Raw genomic sequence first — 22,829 nt, forward strand, 5'->3', positions numbered from 1 at the left:
CTATTCGGGGAGGCTGTTACGGGAATTGAACCGTGCTGCTGGCCAGCTTTGGTCTACATTCAAAGCCAGCGATTTAGCCCTGTGCTCAACAGCCCCTGAGAACTATGTGAGACAGCTGAGTGAGAAATCTGTGTTAGAGCACTGAGTGAGAGAGCTGTGTAAGAGAGCTGTTTGTGAGAGCTGAGTGAGAGAGCTGTGTGAGAGAGCTGTGTGAGAGAGCTGTGTGAGATCTGAGTGAGAGAGCTGTGTGAGACAGCTGTGTGTGAGAGCGATGTGGGAGAGCTGTGTGAGAGAGCTGTGTGAGAGCTGAGTGAGAGAGCTGTGTGAGAGAGCTGTGTGAGAGCTGAGTGAGAGAGCTGTGTGCGAGAGCTGTGTGAGAGCTGAGAGAGAAAGCTGTGTGAAATGAAAATGAAAATTGCTTATTGTCACAAGTGGGCTTCAAATGAAGTTACTGTGAAAAGCCCCTAGTCGCCACATTCCAGCGCCTATTCGGGGAGGCTGTTATGGGAATTGAACCGTGCTGCTGGCCAGCTTAGGTCTACATTCAAAGCCAGCGTTTTAGCCCTGTGCTAAACAGCCCCTGAGAACTATGTGAGACAGCTGAATGAGAAATCTGTGTTAGAGCACTGAGTGAGAGAGCTGTGTGAGAGAGCTGTGTGTGAGAACTGAGTGAGAGAGCTGTGTGAGAGAGCTGTGTGAGAGAGCTGTGTGAGAGAGCTGCGTGAGATCTGAGTGAGAGAGCTGCGTGAGAGAGCTGTGAGAGAGCTGTGTGAGAGAGCTGTGTGAGAGCTGAGTGAGAGATCTGTGTGAGAGAGCTGTGTGTGAGAGCTGAGTGAGAGACCGGTGTGGGAGAGCTGTGCTAGAGAGCTGTGTGAGAGCTGAGTGAGAGAGCTGCGTGAGAGAGCTGTGAGAGAGCTGTGTGAGAGAGCTGTGTGAGAGAGCTGTGTGAGAGAGCTGTGTGAGAGCTGAGTGAGAGAGCTGTGTTAGAGAGCTGTGTGAGAGAGCTGAGTGAGAGAGCTGTGTGAGAGCTGAGTGAGAGAGCTGTGTGCGAGAGCTGTGTGAGAGCTGAGTGAGAGAGCTGCGTGAGAGAGCTGTGAGAGAGCTGTGTGAGAGAGCTGTGTGAGAGCTGAGTGAGAGATCTGTGTTAGAGAGCGAAGTGGGAGAGCTGTGTGAGAGAGCTGTGTGAGAGCTGAGTGAGAGAGCTGTGTGAGAGAGCTGTATGAGAAAGCTGTGTGAGAGCTGAGTGAGAGAGCTGTGTGCGAGAGCTGTGTGAGAGCTGAGTGAGAGAGCTGCGTGAGAGAGCTGTGAGAGAGCTGTGTGAGAGAGCTGTGTGAGAGCTGAGTGAGAGATCTGTGTGATAGAGCTGTGTGTGAGAGCTGAGTGAGAGACCGGTGTGGGAGAGCTGTGCTAGAGAGCTGTGTGAGAGCTGAGTGAGAGAGCTGCGTGAGAGAGCTGTGAGAGAGCTGTGTGAGAGAGCTGTGTGAGAGAGCTGTGTGAGAGAGCTGTGTGAGAGCTGAGTCAGAGAGCTGTGTTAGAGAGCTGTGTGAGAGAGCTGAGTGAGAGAGCTGAGTGGGAGAGCTGTGTGAGAGCTGAGTGAGAGAGCTGTGTGAGAGAGCTGTGTGAGAGCTGTGTAAGAGAGCTGAGGAAGAGAGCAGCGTGAGAGAGCTGAGTGGGAGAGCTGTGTTAGAGAGCTGTGTTAGAGAGTTGAGTGAGAGAGCTGTGTGAGAGAGCTGTGTGAGAGAGATGTGTGTGAGAGCGGTGTGTGAGAGCTGAGTGAGAGAGCTGAGTAAGAGAGCTGTGTGGGAGAGCTGTGTGAGAAAGCTGTGTGAAATGAAAATGAAAATTGCTTATTGTCACAAGTGGGCTTCAAATGAAGTTACTGTGAAAAGCCCCTAGTCGCCACATTCCAGCGCCTTTTCGGGGAGGCTGTCACGGGAATTGAACCGTGCTGCTGGCCAGCTTTGGTCTACAGACGACACAAAGGTTTGGTTTGCAGACGACACAAAGGTTGGTGGAATTGCGGATAGCGATGAGGACTGTCTGAGGATACAGCAGGATTTAGATTGTCTGGAGACTTGGGCGGAGAGATGGCAGATGGAGTTTAACCTGGACAAATGTGAGGTAATGCATTTTGGAAGGGCTAATGCAGGTAGGGAATATACAGTGAATGGTAGAACCCTCAGGAGTATTGAAAGTCAAAGAGATCTAGGAGTACAGGTCCACAGATCACTGAAAGGGGCTACACAGGTGGAGAAGGTAGTCAAGAAGGCATACGGCATGCTTGCCTTCATTGGCCGGGGCATTGAGTATAAGAATTGGCAAGTCATGTTGCAGCTGTATAGAACCTTAGTTAGGCCACACTTGGAGTATAGTGTTCAATTCTGGTCGCCACACTACCAGAAGGATGTGGAGGCTTTAGAGAGGGTGCAGAAGAGATTTACCAGAATGTTGCCTGGTATGGAGGGCATAAGCTATGAGGAGCGATTGAATAAACTCGGTTTGTTCTCACTGGAACGAAGGAGGTTGAGGGGCGACCTGATAGAGGTATACAAAATTATGAGGGGCATAGACAGAGTGGATAGTCAGAGGCTTTTCCCCAGGGTAGAGGGGTCAATTACTAGGGGGCATAGGTTTAAGGTGAGAGGGGCAAAGTTTAGAGTAGATGTACGAGGCAAGTTTTTTACGCAGAGGGTAGTGGGTGCCTGGAACTCACTACCGGAGGAGGTAGTGGAGGCAGGGACGATAGGGACATTTAAGGGGCATCTTGACAAATATATGAATAGGATGGGAATAGAAGGATACGGACCCAGGAAGTGTAGAAGATTGTAGTTTAGTCGGGCAGTATGGTCGGCACGGGCTTGGAGGGCCGAAGGGCCTGTTCCTGTGCTGTACATTTCTTTGTTCTTTGTTCTTTGTTGTACATTCAAAGCCAGCGATTTAGCCCTGTGCTCAACAGCCCCTGAGAACTATGTGAGACAGCTGAGTGAGAAATCTGTGTTAGAGCACTGAGTGAGAGAGCTGTGTAAGAGAGCTGTTTGTGAGAGCTGAGTGAGAGAGCTGTGTGAGAGAGCTGTGTGAGAGAGCTGTGTGAGATCTGAGTGAGAGAGCTGTGTGAGACAGCTGTGTGTGAGAGCGATGTGGGAGAGCTGTGTGAGAGAGCTGTGTGAGAGCTGAGTGAGAGAGCTGTGTGAGAGAGCTGTGTGAGAGCTGAGTGAGAGAGCTGTGTGCGAGAGCTGTGTGAGAGCTGAGTGAGAAAGCTGTGTGAAATGAAAATGAAAATTGCTTATTGTCACAAGTGGGCTTCAAATGAAGTTACTGTGAAAAGCCCCTAGTCGCCACATTCCAGCGCCTATTCGGGGAGGCTGTTATGGGAATTGAACCGTGCTGCTGGCCAGCTTAGGTCTACATTCAAAGCCAGCGTTTTAGCCCTGTGCTAAACAGCCCCTCAGAACTATGTGAGACAGCTGAATGAGAAATCTGTGTTAGAGCACTAAGTGAGAGAGCTGTGTGAGAGAGCAATGTGTGAGAGCTGAGTGAGAGAGCTGTGTGAGAGAGCTGTGTGAGAGAGCTGTGTGAGAGAGCTGTGTGAGAGAGCTGTGTGTGAGAGCTGAGTGAGAGAGCTGTGTGGGAGCTGTGTGAGAGAGCTGTGTGAGAGAGCTGTGTGTGAGAGCTGAGTGAGAGAGCTGTGTGAGAGAGCTGTGTGTGAGAGCTGAGTGAGAGAGCTGTGTGAGAGAGCTGTGTGGGAAAGCTGAGTGAGAGAGCTGTGTGAGAGAGCTGAGTGAGAGAGCTGAGTGAGAGATGTGAGAGAGAGCTGTGTGAGAGAGCAGTGTGAGAGAGCTGAGTGAGAGAGCTGTGTGTGAGAGCTGAGTGAGAGAGCTGTGTGAGAGAGCTGTGTGTGAGAGCTGAGTGAGAGAGCTGTGTGGGAGCTGTGTGAGAGAGCTGTGTGAGAGAGCTGTGTGTGAGAGCTGAGTGAGAGAGCTGTGTGAGAGAGCTGTGTGTGAGAGCTGAGTGAGAGAGCTGTGTGAGAAATCCGTGTGAGAGCTGAGTGAAAGAGCTGTGAGAAAGATGTGTGAGCGAGCTGTGTGAGAGTGAGCGCGAGAGCTGTGTTAGAGAGCTGTGTGTGAGAGCTGTGTAAGAGAGCTGAGTAAGAGAGCTGAGTGAGAGAGCTGTGTGGGAAAGCTGAGTGAGAGAGCTGTGTGAGAGAGCTGAGTGAGAGAGCTGAGTGAGAGATGTGAGAGAGAGCTGTGTGAGAGAGCAGTGTGAGAGAGCTGAGTGAGAGAGCTGTGTGTGAGAGCTGAGTGAGAGAGCTGTGTGAGAGAGCTGTGTGTGAGAGCTGAGTGAGAGAGCTGTGTGGGAGCTGTGTGAGAGAGCTGTGTGAGAGAGCTATGTGTGAGAGCTGAGTGAGAGAGCTGTGTGAGAGAGCTGTGTGTGAGAGCTGAGTGAGAGAGCTGTGTGAGAAATCCGTGTGAGAGCTGAGTGAGAGAGCTGTGAGAAAGATGTGTGAGCGAGCTGTGTGAGAGTGAGCGCGAGAGCTGTGTGAGAGAGCTGTGTGAGAGAGCTGTGTGAGAGCTGAGTGAGAGAGCTGTGTGAGAAATCTGTGTGAGAGAGCTGTGTGAGAGAGCTGTCTGAGAAATCTGTGTGAGAGAGCTGTGTGAGAGAGCTGTGTGAGAAATCTGTGTGAGAGCTGAGTGAGAGAGCTGTGAGAAAGATGTGTGAGAGACCTGTGTGAGAGCTGAGCGCGAGAGCTGTGTGAGAGAGCTGTGTGAGAGCTGAGTGAGAGCTGAGTGAGAGAGATGTGTGAGAGAGCTGAGTGAGAGAGCTGAGTGAGAGAGCTGTGTGAGAGAGCTGTGTGAGAGCTGAGAGAGAGAGATGTGTGAGAGAGCTGTGTGAGAGCTGAGTGAGAGAGCTGTGTGAGAGAGCTGTGAGAGAGCTGTGTGAGAGAGCTGTGTGAGAGATGAGTGAGAGAGCTGTGTGATAGCTGAGCGCGAGAGCTGTGTGAGAGAGCTGTGTGAGAGCTGAGTGAGAGCTGAGTGAGAGAGATGTGTGAGAGAGCTGTGTGAGAGCTGAGTGAGAGAGCTGTGTGAGAGAGCTGTGTGAGAGCTGAGAGAGAGAGCTGTGTGAGAGAGCTGTGTGAGAGCTGAGTGAGAGAGCTGTGTGAGAGAGCTGTGAGAGAGCTGTGTGAGAGAGCTGTGTGAGAGATGAGTGAGAAAGCTGTGTGAGAGAGCTGTGTGAGAGAGCTGTGTGAGAGCTGAGTGAGAGAGCTGTGTGAGAGAGCTGTGTGAAAGAGCTGTGTGAGAGAGCTGTGTGAGAGCTGAGTGAGAGAGCTGTGTGAGAGAGCTGTGTGAGAGAGCTGTGTGAGAGAGCTGTGTGAGAGCTGAGTGAGAGAGCTGTGTTAGAGAGCTGTGTGAGAGCTGATTGAGAGAGCTGTGTGGGAGAGCTGTGTTAGAGAGCTGTGTTAGGGAGCTGAGTGAGAGAGCTGTGTTAGAGAGCTGTGTGTGAGAGCTGTGTAAGAGAGATTAGTAAGAGAGCTGTGTGAGAGAGCTGTGTGAGAGAGCTGTGTGTGAGAGCTGAGTGAGAGAGCTGTGTGAGAGAGCTGAGTGAGAGAGCTGAGTGAGAGCTGAGAGAGAGAGCTGTGTGAGAGATGAGTGAGAAAGCTGTGTGAGAGAGCTGTGTGAGAGAGCTGTGTGAGAGCTGAGTGAGAGAGCTGTGTGAGAGAGCTGAGTGAGAGAGCTGTGTGAGAGAGCTGTGTGAGAGTTGTGTGTGAGAGCTGAGTGAGAGAGCTGTGTTAGAGAGCTGTGTGAGAGCTGAGTGAGAGAGATGTGTGGGAGAGCTGTGTTAGAGAGCTGCATTAGAGAGCTGAGTGAGAGAGCTGTGTTAGAGAGCTGTGTGTGAGAGTTGTGTAAGAGAGCTGAGTAAGAGAGCTGTGTGAGAGAGCTGTGTGGGAAAGCTGAGTGAGAGAGCTTTGTGTGAGAAAGCTGGGTGAGAGAGCTGAGTGAGAGCTGTGAGAGAGAGCTGTGTGAGAGAGCTGTGTGAGAGAGCTGAGTGAGAGAGCTGTGTGAGAGCTGTGTTAGAGAGCTGTGTGTGAGAGCTGAGTGAGAGAGCTGTGTGAGAGGGCTGTGTGTGAGATCTGAGTGAGAGAGCTGTGTCGGAGCTGTGTGAGAGTTGTGTGAGAGAGCTGTGTGAGAGAGCTGTCTGAGAAATCTGTGTGAGAGAGCTGTGTGAGAGAGCTGTGTGAGAAATCTGTGTGAGAGCTGAGTGAGAGAGCTGTGAGAAAGATGTGTGAGAGTGCTGTGTGAGAGTGAGCGCGAGAGCTGTGTGAGAGAGCTGTGTGAGAGAGCTGTGTGAGAGAGCTGTCTGAGAAATCTGTGTGAGAGAGCTGTGTGAGAGAGCTGTGTGAGAAATCTGTGTGAGAGCTGAGTGAGAGAGCTGTGAGAATGATGTGTGAGAGTGCTGTGTGAGAGCTGAGTGAGAGAGCTGTGTGAGAGAGCTGTGTGAGAGCTGAGTGAGAGAGCTGTGTGAGAGAGCTGTGTGAGAGCTGAGAGAGAGAGCTGTGTGAGAGAGCTGTGTGAGAGCTGAGTGAGAGAGCTGTGTGAGAGAGCTGTGAGAGAGCTGTGTAAGAGAGCTGTGTGAGAGATGAGTGAGAGAGCTGTGTGAGAGAGCTGTGTGAGAGAGCTGTGTGAGAGAGTTGTGTGAGAGCTGAGTGAGAGAGCTGTGTGAGAGAGCTGTGAGAGAGCAGTGTGAGTGAGCTGTGTGAGAGAGCTGTGTGAGAGCTGAGTGAGAGAGCTGTGTGAGAGAGCTGTGTGAGAGTTGTGTGTGAGAGCTGAGTGAGAGAGCTGTGTTAGAGAGCTGTGTGAGAGCTGATTGAGAGAGCTGTGTGGGAGAGCTGTGTTAGAGAGCTGTGTTAGGGAGCTGAGTGAGAGAGCTGTGTTAGAGACCTGTGTGTGAGAGCTGTGTAAGAGAGATTAGTAAGAGAGCTGTGTGAGAGAGCTGTGTGGGAAAGCTGAGTGAGAGAGCTGTGTGAGAGAGCTGAGTGAGAGAGCTGAGTGAGAGCTGTGAGAGAGAGCTGTGTGAGAGAGCTGTGTGTGAGAGCTGAGTGAGAGAGCTGTGTGGGAGCTGTGTGAGAGAGCTGTGTGAGAGAGCTGTGTGTGAGAGCTGAGTGAGAGAGCTGTGTGAGAGAGCTGTGTGTGAGAGCTGAGTGAGAGAGGTGTGTGAGAAATCCGTGTGAGAGCTGAGTGAGAGAGCTGTGAGAAAGATGTGTGAGCGAGCTGTGTGAGAGTGAGCGCGAGAGCTGTGTGAAAGAGCTGTGCGAGAGAGCTGTGTGAGAGCTGAGTGAGAGAGCTGTGTGAGAAATCTGTGTGAGAGAGCTGTGTGAGAGAGCTGTCTGAGAAATCTGTGTGAGAGAGCTGTGTGAGAGAGCTGTGTGAGAAATCTGTGTGAGAGCTGAGTGAGAGAGCTGTGAGAAAGATGTGTGAGAGAGCTGTGTGAGAGCTGAGCGCGAGAGCTGTGTGAGAGAGCTGTGTGAGAGCTGAGTGAGAGCTGAGTGAGAGAGATGTGTGAGAGAGCTGAGTGAGAGAGCTGAGTGAGAGAGCTGTGTGAGAGAGCTGTGTGAGAGCTGAGAGAGAGAGAGCTGTGTGAGAGAGCTGTGTGAGAGCTGAGTGAGAGAGCTGTGTGAGAGAGCTGTGAGAGAGCTGTGTGAGAGAGCTGTGTGAGAGATGAGTGAGAGAGCTGTGTGAGAGCTGAGCGCGAGAGCTGTGTGAGAGAGCTGTGTGAGAGCTGAGTGAGAGCTGAGTGAGAGAGCTGTGTGAGAGCTGAGTGAGAGAGCTGTGTGAGAGAGCTGTGTGAGAGCTGAGAGAGAGAGCTGTGTGAGTGAGCTGAGTGAGAGAGCTGTGTGAGAGAGCTGTGAGAGAGCTGTGTGAGAGAGCTGTGTGAGAGATGAGTGAGAAAGCTGTGTGAGAGAGCTGTGTGAGAGAGCTGTGTGAGAGCTGTGTGAGAGAGCTGTGAGAGCTGTGTGAGAGAGCTGTGTGAGATAGCTGTGTGATAGCTGAGTGAGAGAGCTGTGTGAGAGAGCTGTGTGAGAGTTGTGTGTGAGAGCTGAGTGAGAGAGCTGTGTTAGAGAGCTGTGTGAGAGCTGATTGAGAGAGCTGTGTGGGAGAGCTGTGTTAGAGAGCTGTGTTAGGGAGCTGAGTGAGAGAGCTGTGTTAGAGAGCTGTGTGTGAGAGCTGTGTAAGAGAGATTAGTAAGAGAGCTGTGTGAGAGAGCTGTGTGAGAGAGCTGTGTGTGAGAGCTGAGTGAGAGAGCTGTGTGAGAGAGCTGAGTGAGAGAGCTGAGTGAGAGCTGTGAGAGAAAGCTGTGTGAGAGAGCTGTGTGTGAGAGCTGAGTGAGAGAGCTGTGTGGGAGCTGTGTGAGAGAGCTGTTTGAGAGAGCTGTGTGTGAGAGCTGAGTGAGAGAGGTGTGTGAGAGAGCTGTGTGTGAGAGCTGAGTGAGAGAGCTGTGTGAGAAATCCGTGTGAGAGCTGAGTGAGAGAGCTGTGAGAAAGATGTGTGAGCGAGCTGTGTGAGAGTGAGCGCGAGAGCTGTGTGAGAGAGCTGTGTGAGAGAGCTGTGTGAGAGAGATGTGTGAGAGCTGAGTGAGAGAGCTGTGTGAGAAATCTGTGTGAGAGAGCTGTGTGAGAGAGCTGTCTGAGAAATCTGTGTGAGAGAGCTGTGTGAGAGAGCTGTGTGGGAAACCTGTGTGAGAGCTGAGTGAGAGAGCTGTGAGAAAGATGTGTGAGAGAGCTGTGTGAGAGCTGAGCGCGAGAGCTGTGTGAGAGAGCTGTGTGAGAGCTGAGTGAGAGCTGAGTGAGAGAGATGTGTGAGAGAGCTGAGTGAGAGAGCTGAGTGAGAGAGTTGTGTGAGAGAGCTGTGTGAGAGCTGAGAGAGAGAGCTGTGTGAGAGAGCTGTGTGAGAGCTGAGTGAGAGAGCTGTGTGAGAGAGCTGTGAGAGAGCTGTGTGAGAGAGCTGTGTGAGAGATGAGTGAGAGAGCTGTGTGAGAGCTGAGCGCGAGAGCTGTGTGAGAGAGCTGTGTGAGAGCTGAGTGAGAGCTGAGTGAGAGAGATGTGTGAGAGAGCTGTGTGAGAGCTGAGAGAGAGAGCTGTGTGAGAGAGCTGTGTGAGAGCTGAGTGAGAGAGCTGTGTGAGAGAGCTGTGAGAGAGCTGTGTGAGAGAGCTGTGTGAGAGATGAGTGAGAAAGCTGTGTGAGAGAGCTGTGTGAGAGAGCTGTGTGAGAGCTGAGTGAGAGAGCTGTGTGAGAGAGCTGTGTGAGAGAGCTGTTTGAGAGCTGTCTGAGAAATCTGTGTGAGAGCTGAGTGAGAGAGCTGTGAGAAAGATGTGTGAGAGAGCTGTGTGAGAGCTGAGCGCGAGAGCTGTGTGAGAGAGCTGTGTGAGAGCTGAGTGAGAGCTGAGTGAGAGAGATGTGTGAGAGAGCTGAGTGAGAGAGCTGAGTGAGTGAGCTGTGTGAGAGAGCTGTGTGAGAGCTGAGAGAGAGAGAGCTGTGTGAGAGAGCTGTGTGAGAGCTGAGTGAGAGAGCTGTGTGAGAGAGCTGTGAGAGAGCTGTGTGAGAGAGCTGTGTGACAGATGAGTGAGAGAGCTGTGTGAGAGCTGAGCGCGAGAGCTGTGTGAGAGAGCTGTGTGAGAGCTGAGTGAGAGCTGAGTGAGAGAGATGTGTGAGAGAGCTGTGTGAGAGCTGAGTGAGAGAGCTGTGTGAGAGAGCTGTGTGAGAGCTGAGAGAGAGAGCTGTGTGAGAGAGCTGAGTGAGAGAGCTGTGTGAGAGAGCTGTGAGAGAGCTGTGTGAGAGAGCTGTGTGAGAGATGAGTGAGAAAGCTGTGTGAGAGAGCTGTGTGAGAGAGCTGTGTGAGAGCTGTGTGAGAGAGCTGTGAGAGCTGTGTGAGAGAATTGTGTGAGATAGCTGTGTGATAGCTGAGTGAGAGAGCTGTGTGAGAGAGCTGTGTGAGAGTTGTGTGTGAGAGCTGAGTGAGAGAGCTGTGTTAGAGAGCTGTGTGAGAGCTGATTGAGAGAGCTGTGTGGGAGAGCTGTGTTAGAGAGCTGTGTTAGGGAGCTGAGTGAGAGAGCTGTGTTAGAGAGCTGTGTGTGAGAGCTGTGTAAGAGAGATTAGTAAGAGAGCTGTGTGAGAGAGCTGTGTGAGAGAGCTGTGTGTGAGAGCTGAGTGAGAGAGCTGTGTGAGAGAGCTGAGTGAGAGAGCTGAGTGAGAGCTGTGAGAGAAAGCTGTGTGAGAGAGCTGTGTGTGAGAGCTGAGTGAGAGAGCTGTGTGGGAGCTGTGTGAGAGAGCTGTTTGAGAGAGCTGTGTGTGAGAGCTGAGTGAGAGAGGTGTGTGAGAGAGCTGTGTGTGAGAGCTGAGTGAGAGAGCTGTGTGAGAAATCCGTGTGAGAGCTGAGTGAGAGAGCTGTGAGAAAGATGTGTGAGCGAGCTGTGTGAGAGTGAGCGCGAGAGCTGTGTGAGAGAGCTGTGTGAGAGAGCTGTGTGAGAGAGATGTGTGAGAGCTGAGTGAGAGAGCTGTGTGAGAAATCTGTGTGAGAGAGCTGTGTGAGAGAGCTGTCTGAGAAATCTGTGTGAGAGAGCTGTGTGAGAGAGCTGTGTGAGAAACCTGTGTGAGAGCTGAGTGAGAGAGCTGTGAGAAAGATGTGTGAGAGAGCTGTGTGAGAGCTGAGCGCGAGAGCTGTGTGAGAGAGCTGTGTGAGAGCTGAGTGAGAGCTGAGTGAGAGAGATGTGTGAGAGAGCTGAGTGAGAGAGCTGAGTGAGAGAGTTGTGTGAGAGAGGTGTGTGAGAGCTGAGAGAGAGAGCTGTGTGAGAGAGCTGTGTGAGAGCTGAGTGAGAGAGCTGTGTGAGAGAGCTGTGAGAGAGCTGTGTGAGAGAGCTGTGTGAGAGATGAGTGAGAGAGCTGTGTGAGAGCTGAGCGCGAGAGCTGTGTGAGAGAGCTGTGTGAGAGCTGAGTGAGAGCTGAGTGAGAGAGATGTGTGAGAGAGCTGTGTGAGAGCTGAGAGAGAGAGCTGTGTGAGAGAGCTGTGTGAGAGCTGAGTGAGAGAGCTGTGTGAGAGAGCTGTGAGAGAGCTGTGTGAGAGAGCTGTGTGAGAGATGAGTGAGAAAGCTGTGTGAGAGAGCTGTGTGAGAGAGCTGTGTGAGAGCTGAGTGAGAGAGCTGTGTGAGAGAGCTGTGTGAGAGAGCTGTTTGAGAGCTGTCTGAGAAATCTGTGTGAGAGCTGAGTGAGAGAGCTGTGAGAAAGATGTGTGAGAGAGCTGTGTGAGAGCTGAGCGCGAGAGCTGTGTGAGAGAGCTGTGTGAGAGCTGAGTGAGAGCTGAGTGAGAGAGATGTGTGAGAGAGCTGTGTGAGAGCTGAGTGAGAGAGCTGTGTGAGAGAGCTGTGTGTGAGCTGAGAGAGAGAGCTGTGTGAGAGAGCTGTGTGAGAGCTGAGTGAGAGAGCTGTGTGAGAGATGAGTGAGAGAGCTGTGTGAGAGAGCTGTGTGAGAGCTGAGTGAGAGAGCTGTGTGAGAGAGCTGTGTGAGAGAGTTGTGTGAGAGCTGAGTGAGAGAGCTGTGTGAGAGAGCTGTGAGAGAGCTGTGTGAGAGAGCTGTGTGAGAGCTGAGTGAGAGAGCTGTGTGAGAGAGCTGTGTGAGAGTTGTGTGTGAGAGCTGTGTGAGAGAGCTGTGTTAGAGAGCTGTGTGAGAGCTGAGTGAGAGAGATGTGTGGGAGAGCTGTGTTAGAGAGCTGTGTTAGAGAGCTGAGTGAGAGAGCTGTGTTAGAGAGCTGTGTGTGAGAGTTGTGTAAGAGAGCTGAGTAAGAGAGCTGTGTGAGAGAGCTGTGTGGGAAAGCTGAGTGAGAGAGCTGAGTGAGAGCTGTGAGAGAGAGATGTGTGAGAGAGCTGAGTGAGAGAGCTGTGTGAGAGCTGTGTTAGAGAGCTGTGTGTGAGAGCTGAGTGAGAGAGCTGCGTGAGAGAGCTGAGTGAGAGAGCTGTGTGTGAGAGCTGAGTGAGAGAGCTGTGTGAGAGAGCTGTGTGTGAGATCTGAGTGAATGAGCTGTGTGGGAGCTGTGTGAGAGAGCTGTGTGAGAGAGCTGTGTGTGAGAGCTGAGTGAGAGAGCTGTGTGAGAGAGCTGTGTGTGAGAGCTGAGTGAGAGAGCTGTGTGAGAAATCCGTGTGAGAGCTGAGTGAGAGAGCTGTGAGAAAGATGTGTGAGAGAGCTGTGTGAGAGTGAGCGCGAGAGCTGTGTGAGAGAGTTGTGTGAGAGAGCTGTGTGAGAGCTGAGTGAGAGAGCTGTGTGAGAAATCTGTGTGAGAGAGCTGTGTGAGAGAGCTGTCTGAGAAATCTGTGTGAGAGAGCTGTGTGAGAGAGCTGTGTGAGAAATCTGTGTGAGAGCTGAGTGAGAGAGCTGTGAGAAAGATGTGTGAGAGAGCTGTGTGAGAGCTGAGCGCGCGAGCTGTGTGAGAGAGCTGTGTGAGAGCTGAGTGAGAGCTGGGTGAGAGAGATGTGTGAGAGAGCTGTGTGAGAGCTGAGTGAGAGAGCTGTGTGAGAGAGCTGTGTGAGAGCTGAGAGAGAGAGCTGTGTGAGAGAGCTGTGTGAGAGCTGAGTGAGAGAGCTGTGTGAGAGAGCTGTGAGAGAGCTGTGTGAGAGAGCTGTGTGAGAGATGAGTGAGAGAGCTGTGTGAGAGAGCTGTGTGAGAGAGCAGTGTGAGAGCTGAGTGAGAGAGCTGTGTGAGAGAGCTGTGTGAGAGAGTTGTGTGAGAGCTGAGTGAGAGAGCTGTGTGAGAGAGCTGTGTGAGAGAGCTGTGTGAGAGCTGAGTGAGAGAGCTGTGTGAGAGAGCTGTGTGAGAGTTGTGTGTGAGAGCTGAGTGAGAGAGCTGTGTTAGAGAGCTGTGTGAGAGCTGAGTGAGAGAGCTGTGTGGGAGAGCTGTGTTAGAGAGCTGTGTTAGAGAGCTGAGTGAGAGAGCTGTGTTAGAGAGCTGTGTGTGAGAGCTGTGTAAGAGAGCTGAGTAAGAGAGCTGTGTGAGAGAGCTGTGTGGGAAAGCTGAGTGAGAGAGCTGTGTGAGAGAGCTGAGTGAGAGAGCTGTGTGAGAGATGAGTGAGAGAGCTGTGTGAGAGAGCTGTGTGAGAGAGCTGTGTGACAGCTGAGTGAGAGAGCTGTGTGAGAGAGCTGTGTGAGAGTGCTGTGTGAGAGAGCTGTGTGAGAGCTGAGTGAGAGAGTTGTTTGAGAGAGCTGTGTGAGAGAGCTGTGTGAGAGCTGTGTGTGAGAGCTGAGTGAGAGAGCGGTGTGGGAGAGCTGTGTTAGAGAGCTGTGTGAGAGAGCTGTGTGAGAGCTGAGTGAGAGAGCTGAGTGAGAGAGCTGTGTGGGAGAGCTGAGTGAGAGAGCTGTGTGAGAGAGCTGTGTGAGAGCTGAGTGGGAGAGCTGTGTTAGAGAGCTGTGTTAGAGAGCTGAGTGAGAGAGCTGTGTGAGAGAGCTGTGTGAGAGAGATGTGTGTGAGTGCGGTGTGTGAGAGCTGAGTGAGAGAGCTGAGTAAGAGAGCTGTGTGGGAGAGCTGTGTGAGAAAGCTGCGTGAAATGAAAATGAAAATTGCTTATTGTCACAAGTGGGCTTCAAATGAAGTTACTGTGAAAAGCACCTAGTCGCTACATTCCAGCGCCTATTCGGGGAGGCTGTTACGGGAATTGAACCGTGCTGCTGGCCAGCTTTGGTCTACATTCAAAGCCAGCGATTTAGCCCTGTGCTCAACAGCCCCTGAGAACTATGTGAGACAGCTGAGTGAGAAATCTGTGTTAGAGCACTGAGTGAGAGAGCTGTGTAAGAGAGCTGTTTGTGAGAGCTGAGTGAGAGAGCTGTGTGAGAGAGCTGTGTGAGAGAGCTGTGTGAGATCTGAGTGAGAGAGCTGTGTGAGACAGCTGTGTGTGAGAGCGATGTGGGAGAGCTGTGTGAGAGAGCTGTGTGAGAGCTGAGTGAGAGAGCTGTGTGAGAGAGCTGTGTGAGAGCTGAGTGAGAGAGCTGTGTGCGAGAGCTGTGTGAGAGCTGAGAGAGAAAGCTGTGTGAAATGAAAATGAAAATTGCTTATTGTCACAAGTGGGCTTCAAATGAAGTTACTGTGAAAAGCCCCTAGTCGCCACATTCCAGCGCCTATTCGGGAAGGCTGTTATGGGAATTGAACCGTGCTGCTGGCCAGCTTAGGTCTACATTCAAAGCCAGCGTTTTAGCCCTGTGCTAAACAGCCCCTGAGAACTATGTGAGACAGTTGAATGAGAAATCTGTGTTAGAGCACTGAGTGAGAGAGCTGTGTGAGAGAGCTGTGTGTGAGAGCTGAGTGAGAGAGCTGTGTGAGAGAGCTGTGTGAGAGAGCTGTGTGAGAGAGCTGTGTGAGATCTGAGTGAGAGAGCTGCGTGAGAGAGCTGTGAGAGAGCTGTGTGAGAGAGCTGTGTGAGAGCTGAGTGAGAGATCTGTGTGAGAGAGCTGTGTGTGAGAGCTGAGTGAGAGACCGGTGTGGGAGAGCTGTGCTAGAGAGCTGTGTGAGAGCTGAGTGAGAGAGCTGCGTGAGAGAGCTGTGAGAGAGCTGTGTGAGAGAGCTGTGTGAGAGAGCTGTGTGAGAGCTGAGTGAGAGAGCTGTGTTAGAGAGCTGTGTGAGAGAGCTGAGTGAGAGAGCTGTGTGAGAGCTGAGTGAGAGAGCTGTGTGCGAGAGCTGTGTGAGAGTTGAGTGAGAGAGCTGCGTGAGAGAGCTGTGAGAGAGCTGTGTGAGAGAGCTGTGTGAGAGCTGAGTGAGAGAGCTGCGTGAGAGAGCTGTGTGAGAGATCTGTGTGAGAGAGCTGTGTGTGAGAGCTGAGTGAGAGACCGGTGTGGGAGAGCTGTGCAAGATAGCTGTGTGAGAGCTGAGTGAGAGAGCTGCGTGAGAGAGCTGTGAGAGAGCTGTGTGAGAGAGCTGTGTGAGAGAGCTGTGTGAGAGAGCTGTGTGAGAGCTGAGTGAGAGAGCTGTGTTAGAGAGCTGTGTGAGAGAGCTGAGTGAGAGAGCTGAGTGAGAGAGCTGTGTGAGAGCTGAGTGAGAGAGCTGTGTGAGAGAGCTGTGTGAGAGCTGTGTAAGAGAGCTGAGGAAGAGAGCAGCGTGAGAGAGCTGAGTGGGAGAGCTGTGTTAGAGAGCTGTGTTAGAGAGTTGAGTGAGAGAGCTGTGTGAGAGAGCTGTGTGAGAGAGCTGAGTGAGAGAGCTGTGTGAGAGCTGAGTGAGAGACCTGTGTTAGAGAGCTGTGTTAGAGAGCTGAGTGAGAGAGCTGTGTGAGAGAGCTGTGTGAGAGAGATGTGTGTGAGAGCGGTGTGTGAGAGCTGAGTGAGAGAGCTGAGTAAGAGAGCTGTGTGGGAGAGCTGTGTGAGAAAGCTGTGTGAAATGAAAATGAAAATTGCTTATTGTCACAAGTGGGCTTCAAATGAAGTTACAGTGAAAAGCCCCTAGTCGCCACATTCCAGCGCCTATTCGGGGAGGCTGTTACGGGAATTGAACCGTGCTGCTGGCCAGCTTTGGTCTACATTCAAAGCCAGTGATTTAGCCCTCTGCTCAACAGCCCCTGAGAACTATGTGAGACAGCTGAGTGAGAAATCTGTGTTAGAGCACTGAGTGAGAGAGCTGTGTAAGAGAGCTGAGTGAGAGAGCTGTGTGAGAGAGCTGTGTGAGAGAGCTGTGTGAGATCTGAGTGAGAGAGCTGTGTGAGACAGCTGTGTGTGAGAGCGATGTGGGAGAGCTGTGTGAGAGAGCTGTGTGAGAGCTGAGTGAGAGAGCTGTGTGAGAGAGCTGTGTGAGAGCTGAGTGAGAGAGCTGTGTGCGAGAGCTGTGTGAGAGCTGAGTGAGAAAGCTGTGTGAAATGAAAATGAAAATTGCTTATTGTCACAAGTGGGCTTCAAATGAAGTTACTGTGAAAAGCCCCTAGTCGCCACATTCCAGCGCCTATTCGGGAAGGCTGTTATGGGAATTGAACCGTGCTGCTGGCCAGCTTAGGTCTACATTCAAAGCCAGCGTTTTAGCCCTGTGCTAAACAGCCCCTGAGAACTATGTGAGACAGCTGAATGAGAAATCTGTGTTAGAGCACTGAGTGAGAGAGCTGTGTGAGAGAGCTGTGTGTGAGAGCTGAGTGAGAGAGCTGTGTGAGAGAGCTGTGTGAGAGAGCTGTGTGAGATCTGAGTGAGAGAGCTGCGTGAGAGAGCTGTGAGAGAGCTGTGTGAGAGAGCTGTGTGAGAGCTGAGTGAGAGATCTGTGTGAGAGAGCTGTGTGTGAGAGCTGAGTGAGAGACCGGTGTGGGAGAGCTGTGCTAGAGAGCTGTGTGAGAGCTGAGTGAGAGAGCTGCGTGAGAGAGCTGTGAGAGAGCTGTGTGAGAGAGCTGTGTGAGAGAGCTGTGTGAGAGAGCTGTGTGAGAGCTGAGTGAGAGAGCTGTGTTAGAGAGCTGTGTGAGAGAGCTGAGTGAGAGAGCTGTGTGAGAGCTGAGTGAGAGAGCTGTGTGCGAGAGCTGTGTGAGAGCTGAGTGAGAGAGCTGCGTGAGAGAGCTGTGAGAGAGCTGTGTGAGAGAGCTGTGTGAGAGCTGAGTGAGAGATCTGTGTGAGAGAGCGAAGTGGGAGAGCTGTGTGAGAGAGCTGTGTGAGAGCTGAGTGAGAGAGCTGTGTGAGAGAGCTGTGTGAGAAAGCTGTGTGAGAGCTGAGTGAGAGAGCTGTGTGCGAGAGCTGTGTGAGAGCTGAGTGAGAGAGCTGCGTGAGAGAGCTGTGAGAGAGCTGTGTGAGAGAGCTGTGTGAGAGCTGAGTGAGAGATCTGTGTGAGAGAGCTGTGTGTGAGAGCTGAGTGAGAGACCGGTGTGGGAGAGCTGTGCTAGAGAGCTGTGTGAGAGCTGAGTGAGAGAGCTGCGTGAGAGAGCTGTGAGAGAGCTGTGTGAGAGAGCTGTGTGAGAGAGCTGTGTGAGAGAGCTGTGTGAGAGCTGAGTGAGAGAGCTGTGTTAGAGAGCTGTGTGAGAGAGCTGAGTGAGAGAGCTGAGTGAGAGAGCTGTGTGAGAGCTGAGTGAGAGAGCTGTGTGAGAGAGCTGTGTGAGAGCTGTGTAAGAGAGCTGAGGAAGAGAGCAGCGTGAGAGAGCTGTGTGGGAAAGCTGAGGGAGAGAGCTGTGTGAGAGAACTGTGTGAGAGAGCTGAGTGATAGAGCTGAGTGAGAGAGCTGTGTGGGAGCTGAGTGAGAGAGCTGTGTGAGAGAGCTGTGTGAGAGCTGAGTGAGAGAGCTGTGTGAAAGAGCTGTGTGAGTGAGCTGTGTGAGTGAGCTGTGTGAGAGCTGAGTGAAAGAGCTGTGTGAGAGAGCTGTGTGAGAGTGCTGTGTGAGAGCTGAGTGAGAGAGCTGTGTGAGAGAGCTGTGTGAGAGAGCTGAGTGAGAGAGCTGTGTGCGAGAGCTGAGTGAGAGCTGAGTGAGAGAGCTGTGTGTGAGAGCTGTGTGTGAGAGCTGAGTGAGAGAGCAGTGTGGGAGAGCTGTGCTAGAGAGCTGTGTTAGAGAGCTGTGTGAGCGAGCTGAGTGAGAGAGCTGTGTGAGAGCTGAGTGAGAGAGCTGTGTGCGAGAGCTGTGTGAGAGCTGAGTGAGAGAGCTGCGTGAGAGAGCTGTGAGAGAGCTGTGTGAGAGAGCTGTGTGAGAGCTGAGTGAGAGATCTGTGTGAGAGAGCGAAGTGGGAGAGCTGTGTGAGAGAGCTGAATGAGAAATCTGTGTTAGAGCACTGAGTGAGAGAGCTGTATGAGAGAGCTGAGTGAGAGAGCTGTGTGAGAGAGCTGTGTGAGAGAGCTGTGTGAGATCTGAGTGAGAGAGCTACGTGAGAGAGCTGTGAGAGAGCTGTGTGAGAGAGCTGTGTGAGAGCTGAGTGAGAGATCTGTGTGAGAGAGCTGTGTGTGAGAGCTGAGTGAGAGACCGGTGTGGGAGAGCTGTGCTAGAGAGCTGTGTGAGAGCTGAGTGAGAGAGCTGCGTGAGAGAGCTGTGAGAGAGCTGTGTGAGAGAGCTGTGTGAGAGAGCTGGGGAGAGAGCTGTGTGAGAGCTGAGTGAGAGAGCTGTGTTAGAGAGCTGTGTGAGAGAGCTGAGTGTGAGAGCTGTGTGAGAGCTGAGTGAGAGAGCTGTGTGCGAGAGCTGTGTGAGAGCTGAGTGAGAGAGATGCGTGAGAGAGCTGTGAGAGAGCTGTGTGAGAGAGCTGTGTGAGAGCTGAGTGAGAGAGATGTGTGAGAGAGCGAAGTGGGAGAGCTGTGTGAGAGAGCTGTGTGAGAGCTGAGTGAGAGAGCTGTGTGAGAGAGCTGTGTGAGAAAGCTGTGTGAGAGCTGAGTGAGAGAGCTGTGTGAGAGAGCTGTGTGAGAGAGCTGAGTGAGAGAGCTGTGTGCGAGAGCTGAGTGAGAGCTGAGTGAGAGAGCTGTGTGTGAGAGCTGTGTGTGAGAGCTGAGTGAGAGAGCAGTGTGGGAGAGCTGTGCTAGAGAGCTGTGTTAGAGAGCTGTGTGAGCGAGCTGAGTGAGAGAGCTGTGTGAGAGCTGAGTGAGAGAGCTGTGTGCGAGAGCTGTGTGAGAGCTGAGTGAGAGAGCTGCGTGAGAGAGCTGTGAGAGAGCTGTGTGAGAGAGCTGTGTGAGAGCTGAGTGAGAGATCTGTGTGAGAGAGCGAAGTGGGAGAGCTGTGTGAGAGAGCTGAATGAGAAATCTGTGTTAGAGCACTGAGTGAGAGAGCTGTATGAGAGAGCTGTGTGTGAGAGCTGAGTGAGAGAGCTGTGTGAGAGAGCTGTGTGAGAGAGCTGTGTGAGATCTGAGTGAGAGAGCTACGTGAGAGAGCTGTGAGAGAGCTGTGTGAGAGAGCTGTGTGAGAGCTGAGTGACAGATCTGTGTGAGAGAGCTGTGTGTGAGAGCTGAGTGAGAGACCGGTGTGGGAGAGCTGTGCTAGAGAGCTGTGTGAGAGCTGAGTGAGAGAGCTGCGTGAGAGAGCTGTGAGAGAGCTATGTGAGAGAGCTGTGTGAGAGAGCTGGGTGAGAGAGCTGAGTGAGAGCTGAGTGAGAGAGCTGCGTGAGAGAGCTGTGAGAGAGCTGTGTGAGAGAGCTGTGTGAGAGCTGAGTGAGAGAGCTGTGTGAGAGAGCGAAGTGGGAGAGCTGTGTGAGAGAGCTGTGTGAGAGCTGAGTGAGAGAGCTGTGTGAGAGAGCTGTGTGAGAGTGCTGTGTGAGAGCTGAGTGAGAGAGCTGCGTGAGAGAGCTGTGTGAGAGAGCTGAGTGAGAGAGCTGTGTGCGAGAGCTGAGTGAGAGCTGAGTAAGAGAGCTGTGTGTGAGAGCTGTGTGTGAGAGCTGAGTGAGAGAGCAGTGTGGGAGAGCTGTGCTAGAGAGCTGTGTTAGAGAGCTGTGTGAGCGAGCTGAGTGAGAGAGCTGTGTGAGAGCTGAGTGAGAGAGCTGTGTGCGAGAGCTGTGTGAGAGCTGAGTGAGAGAGCTGCGTGAGAGAGCTGTGAGAGAGCTGTGTGAGAGATCTGTGTGAGAGAGCGAAGTGGGAGAGCTGTGTGAGAGAGCTGAATGAGAAATCTGTGTTAGAGCCCTGAGTGAGAGAGCTGTATGAGAGAGCTGTGTGTGAGAGCTGAGTGAGAGAGCTGTGTGAGAGAGCTGTGTGAGAGAGCTGTGTGAGATCTGAGTGAGAGAGCTACGTGAGAGAGCTGTGAGAGAGCTGTGTGAGAGAGCTGTGTGAGAGCTGAGTGAGAGATCTGTGTGAGAGAGCTGTGTGTGAGAGCTGAGTGAGAGACCGGTGTGGGTGAGCTGTGCAACAGAGCTGTGTGAGAGCTGAGTGAGAGAGCTGCGTGAGAGAGCTGTGAGAGAGCTGTGTGAGAGAGCTGTGTGAGAGAGCTGTGTGAGAGCTGAGTGAGAGAGCTGTGTTAGAGAGCTGTGTGAGAGAGCTGAGTGAGAGAGCTGTGTGAGAGCTGAGTGAGAGAGCTGTGTGCGAGAGCTGTGTGAGAGCTGAGTGAGAGAGCTGCGTGAGAGAGCTGTGAGAGAGCTGTGTGAGAGAGCTGTGTGAGAGCTGAGTGAGAGAGCTGTGTGAGAGAGCGAAGTGGAGAGCTGTGTGAGAGAGCTGTGTGAGAGCTGAGTGAGAGAGCTGTGTGAGAGAGCTGTGTGAGAAAGCTGTGTGAGAGCTGAGTGAGAGAGCGGTGTGCGAGAGCTGTGTGAGAGCTGAGTGAGAGAGCTGCGTGAGAGAGCTGTGAGAGAGCTGTGTGAGAGAGCTGTGTGAGAGCTGAGTGAGAGATCTGTGTGAGAGAGCTGTGTGTGAGAGCTGAGTGAGAGACCGGTGTGGGAGAGCTGTGCTAGAGAGCTGTGTGAGAGCTGAGTGAGAGAGCTGCGTGAGAGAGCTGTGAGAGAGCTGTGTGAGAGAGCTGTGTGAGAGAGCTGTGTGAGAGCTGAGTGAGAGAGCTGAGTGAGAGAGCTGAGTGAGAGAGCTGAGTGAGAGAGCTGAGTGAGAGAGCTGTGTGAGAGCTGAGTGAAAGAGCTGTGTGAGAGAGCTGTGTGAGAGCTGTGTAAGAGAGCTGAGGAAGAGAGCAGCGTGAGAGAGCTGTGTGGGAAAGCTGAGGGAGAGAGCTGTGTGAGAGAGCTGTGTGAGAGAGCTGAGTGATGGAGCTGAGTGAGAGAGCTTTGTGGGAGCTGAGTGAGAGAGCTGTGTGAGCGAGCTGTGTGAGAGCTGAGTGAGAGAGCTGTGTGAGAGAGCTGTGTGAGAGACCTGTGTGAGTGAGCTGTGTGAGAGCTGAGTGAAAGCTGTGTGAGAGAGCTGTGTGAGAGTGCTGTGTGAGAGCTGTGTGAGAGAGCTGTGTGAGAGAGCTGTGTGAGAGAGCTGAGTGAGAGAGCTGTGTGCGAGAGCTGAGTGAGAGCTGAGTGAGAGAGCTGTGTGTGAGAGCTGTGTGTGAGAGCTGAGTGAAAGACCGGTGTTGGAGAGCTGTGCTAGAGAGCTGTGTTAGAGAGCTGAGGGAGAGAGCTGTGTTAGAGAGCTGTATGTGAGAGCTGTGTAAGAGAGCTGAGTAAGAGAGCAGTGTGAGAGAGCTGTGTGGGAAAGCTGAGTGAGAGAGCTGTGTGAGAGAGCAGTGTGAGAGCTGAGTGAGAGAGCTGTGTGAGAGAGCTGAGTGAGAGAGCTGTGTGAGAGCTGAGTGAGAGACCTGTGTGAGAGTGCAGTGTGAGAGCTGAGTGAGAGAGCTGTGTGAGAGAGCTGTGAGAGAGCTGTGTGAGTGAGCTGTGTGAGAGCTGAGTGAAAGAGCTGTGTGAGAGAGCTGTGTGAGCGAGCTGTGGGAGAGCTGAGTGAGAGAGCTGTGTGAGAGAGCTGTGTGAGAGAGCTGAGAGAGAGAGCTGTGTGAGAGAGCTGTGAGAGAGCTGAGTGAGAGAGCTGTGTGGGAGAGCTGTGTTAGGGAGCTGTGTTAGAGAGCTGAGTGAGAGAGCTGTGTTAGAGAGCTGTGTGTGAGAGCTCTGTAAGAGAGCTGAGTAAGAGAGCAGTGTGAGAGAGCTGTGTGGGAAAGCTGAGTGAGAGAGCTGAGTGAGAGAGCTGTGTGAGAGCTGAGTGAGAGCTGAGTGAGAGAGCTGTGAGAGAGCTGTGTGAGAGAGCTGTGTGAGAGAGCTGTGTGAGAGCTGAGTGAAAGAGCTGTGTGAGAGAGCTGTGTGAGAGAGCTGAGTGAGAGAACTGTGTGAGAGAGCTGTGTGAGAGAGCTCTGTGAGAGCTGAGTGAGAGAGCTGTGTGAGAGAGCTGTGTGAGAGAGCTGTGTGAGAGAGCTGTGTGAGAGCTGAGTGAGAGAGCTGTGTTAGAGAGCTGTGTGTGAGAGCTGTGTAAGAGAGCTGAGTAAGAGAGCAGCGTGAGAGAGCTGTGTGGGAAAGCTGAGTGAGAGAGCTGTGTGAGAGAGCTGTGTGAGAGAGCTGAGTGAGAGAGCTGAGTGAGAGAGCTGTGTGAGAGCTGAGGGAGAGAGCTGTGTGAGAGAGCTGTGTGAGAGCTGAGTGAGAGAGCTGTGTGAGAGAGCTGTGAGAGAGCTGTGTGACAGAGCTGTGTGAGTGAGCTGTGTGAGTGAGCTGAGTGAAAGAGCTGTGTGAGAGAGCTGGGTGAGAGAGCTGTGTGAGAGAGCTGTGTGAGAGCTGAGAGAGAGAGCTGTGTGAGAGAGCTGTGTGAGAGAGCTGAGTGAGAGAGCTGTGTGAGAGAGCTGTCTGAGAGCTAAGTGAGTGAGCTGTGTGAGAGAGCTATGTGTGAGAGCTGTGTGTGAGAGCTGAGTGAGAGACCGGTGTGGGAGAGCTGTGCTAGAGAGCTGTGTTAGAGAGCTGAGTGAGAGAGCTGTGTGAGAGAGCTGTGAGAGAGCTGTGTGTGAGAGCTGTGTGAGAGAGCTGTGTGAGAGCTGAGTGAGAGAGCTGTGTTAGAGAGCTGTGTGTGAGAGCTGTGTAAGAGAGCTGAGTAAGAGAGCAGCGTGAGAGAGCTGTGTGGGAAAGCTGAGTGAGAGAGCTGTGTGAGAGAGCTGTGTGAGAGAGCTGAGTGAGAGAGCTGAGTGAGAGCGCTGTGTGAGAGCTGAGGGAGAGAGCTGTGTGAGAGAGCTGTGTGAGAGCTGAGTGAGAGAGCTGTGTGAGAGAGCTGTGAGAGAGCTGTGTGAGAGAGCTGTGTGAGAGAGCTGTGTGAGTGAGCTGAGTGAAAGAGCTGTGTGAGAGAGCTGTGTGAGAGAGCTGTGTGAGAGCTGAGAGAGAGAGCTGTGTGAGAGAGCTGTGTGAGAGAGCTGAGTGAGAGAGCTGTGTGAGAGAGCTGTCTGAGAGCTAAGTGAGTGAGCTGTGTGAGAGAGCTATGTGTGAGAGCTGTGTGTGAGAGCTGAGTG

Source organism: Scyliorhinus torazame, chromosome 3, assembly GCF_047496885.1.
Source record: "Scyliorhinus torazame isolate Kashiwa2021f chromosome 3, sScyTor2.1, whole genome shotgun sequence".
NCBI lineage: Eukaryota > Metazoa > Chordata > Chondrichthyes > Carcharhiniformes > Scyliorhinidae > Scyliorhinus > Scyliorhinus torazame.